At 39.9% G+C, this 2,787-nt stretch overlaps 1 non-coding gene across 1 annotated transcript; it reads left to right on the top strand.

Annotated features, from left to right (window-relative positions):
* Nucleotides 1-382: 382 nt before the first annotated feature.
* On the top strand, nucleotides 383-489 carry LOC112780329 (small nucleolar RNA R71). The gene has a single exon (XR_003191173.1). It is a non-coding gene; the product is annotated as a small nucleolar RNA R71 (small nucleolar RNA).
* The last annotated feature ends 2,298 nt before the right edge of the window (nucleotides 490-2,787 follow it).

Genomic DNA, 2,787 nt, shown 5'->3' with positions numbered 1-2,787 from the left:
GGAAGAGATAACAAAACCATGCTAATTCTTAGGCTAAATGTGACAAAAGTTTATCAAAATGTTCTAAATTCAATGCAAAACAAACCGTCAAATTGGGGTTTGTCAGTACCTCTCCATCTTCTTGGTGAGGTCAGCTAATTGCTTAGTAATGAGCTTATTTTGGGCCAGCAGAGCATCTACATTGTTTAGCTCCATCACTCCTCTAGTGTTCCTTCTTTTGGAGGCATAGAAGTAGTCATTCTCTGCTACAGTTTCAATGACATCTATGGCCTCCTCAATGGTCTTCTTCTTATTCAGAGATCCCCCGGATGAGTGGTCCACTACCTTCTTTGATTCATAGGAAAGGCCTTCATAGAAAATGTGCAGCTACACCCATTCATTGAACATATCTGGTGGACACCTCCTTGTTAGGTCCTTAAACCTCTCCCATGCTTCATATAGAGTCTCACCATCCTACTGACTGAAAGTTTGAACCTCAGCTCTCAGCCTGTTGATTCTTTGAGGAGGATAGAATCTGGCTAAAAATTTGTTCACCACATCTTCCCAGGTTGTCAAACTCTCCTTAGGGAAAAAAAGTAGTCTATAGGTGTTAGGATGAACACTATTAGACTTCACAGTATCGCATATCCTCAGGAAGGTGGTTAGATGTTGATTGGGGTCTTCTTGGATGCCTCCTCCGAATGAACAGTTGTTCTGAACAAGGGTGATGAGCTGTGGTTTTAGTTCAAAGTTGTTGGCATGTATGGTTGGCTTTTGAATGCTACTCCCACAGTTTCTTGGGTTTGGGTTGATGTAGGAGCCTAGAACTCTTCTCTCTTGCCCAGCATGATTTGCTAGACCTTCTCTGCCATGGTTGTGAGCCTCTTCTTCATGAATGTTCTCCATATTCTCCTCCATGTTTGGTTCAAAGTACTCTTCCTCTTCCTCAGCACCAACTACTCTCTTTCCTCTTGCTTCCCTCCTTAATCTAAGGAAGGTCCTCTCAGGTTCAGAATCAAAGGAAGTTGAAGCCCCGCTTCTCCTCCCTGTCATACAACCAACAAGGTACAAGCAAGGAAATAGATCCAGAAACTATTCTAAAAAAAATGATGTTAGTGTGAGTGATGCAATATATCAAATAGTTAGTGGGTGAGTTAAACAGAGTGTAAACAACTGAAATGAAGGGGTTAAAGGGATGGGAATACAAAACAACTGAAACCGAAAGTAAAGTGCTCAAACAGAAATTTAAATCAACAGAATAACAAATGCTCAATCTAGTGATCCTCCAACATAATCATTGTTGATACAAAATCAATCCCTGGCAACGGCGCCATAAACTTGATACGCACAAAACTTGTCTCTCAACAAATTTTCTTCGGCAAGTGTACCGAATTTGTCGTCAAGTAAAAACTCACAATAAAGTGAGGTTGAATCCCACAGAGATTGATTGCTCAAGCAACTTTAATTAGAGGAATGTTCTAGTTGAGCGAACCAGAATTTGATTTGAGATTTGCAGAAAATTAAATGGCGGGAAAGTAAATAGCAGAAACAGTAAATGCTAGAAATAAAGAACTGAATGTAAATGGCAGAAAGTAAATTGCAGAATCTTAAACGGGAATGGGGCAATTGCTCATAAAAGTAAATGGCAGAAATTAAAGAGAATGGGTAAGATCAGAAATGGGGAGTTCATTGGGCTCAGGAGATGTTGCATTCTCCGGATCAAGTTCATTTTCATCTCTTCCTCAATCAATGCATTCATTGATCTCCTTGGCAATCTTAAGTGATCGAATTCCAATTTCTTGGTAATTCAATCTCTCAAATCTTGATCAATAGCCAATTCCTTTGTCAATTGCTCATGAGAAGAGATGAAGTATGGTCACTGATTATACCACATGCATTTTCCAAATCAAGTATTGGTAGGATTATAGTCACATATCCATCCAAACCTAATTTGGTCCAGCATGAGAAAGCATTTCTAGCATGATCTCTTCATTCCTCTTTCAAGGTTCAGAAGAGATCCAAGTATGAATAGCTTCTTTTCCAAGATAACTACCCAATTGGATGAAGATCGAAAGCTTTCTAGTAAAATCAAGAGAAAAGATAGAAGAAGGAGAATGAAAACTAATATTGATCCATCAAATTACAACAGCGCTCCCTAACCCAATGAAAGGGGTTTAGTTGTTCATAGCTCTGGAAAATGAAAACCAAGATGGAGAATACATGATAAAAGTAAAACTAGAAGTACAGAGAAAGTAAAATACAAAGAGTAGTTCTATGCCAAAGGCTCCCTAAAGTTTCCCCCTTCCTTAACTAATTCAAAGCTACTCCTATATATACTACTCTTCTCATCTTCTAGTTGGCTCTTCAAGTCTTGGGTATGGGCCTCTGAATCTTGAGTTTGAAGCAGTTATCCTTTTCATTGGGCTTAGTTTTGCTTGCAAAGAGAAAGGGTGAAGTAAGCAGGGACTTTGACTCAGGACGTTAGTGGTGTCAACGTTAAGTGAAAGTGTGGGTTCGAGAACGTTAGTGACAATCACCTTTTTCACTAACGTTCCTAACCCAAATATGATCACGTTGACTTCAACGTTAGTGGCACTAACGTGACCACTAACGTTGCCTCTTGGTCCTTCGCACACGTTATTGGGACTTACCTTTCCCAATAACGTGGAGAGTCCTCCCTTGTCCCTACGTTAGAGTCCATGTTAACTAGGTTAACGTGGCTTCTAACGTAGCAGTGCCAATTCTTCGAGAACGTTAGTGACACTTACCTTTGTCACTAACGTTCCAATGTGCCCCTATTTCCCATGT

This window comes from Arachis hypogaea, chromosome 19 (genome assembly GCF_003086295.3).
Source record: "Arachis hypogaea cultivar Tifrunner chromosome 19, arahy.Tifrunner.gnm2.J5K5, whole genome shotgun sequence".
Taxonomy (NCBI): Eukaryota; Viridiplantae; Streptophyta; class Magnoliopsida; order Fabales; family Fabaceae; genus Arachis; species Arachis hypogaea.
The sequence above is the reverse complement of the archived record's forward strand: the minus strand, read 5'-3'. Positions and strand labels throughout refer to the sequence as shown.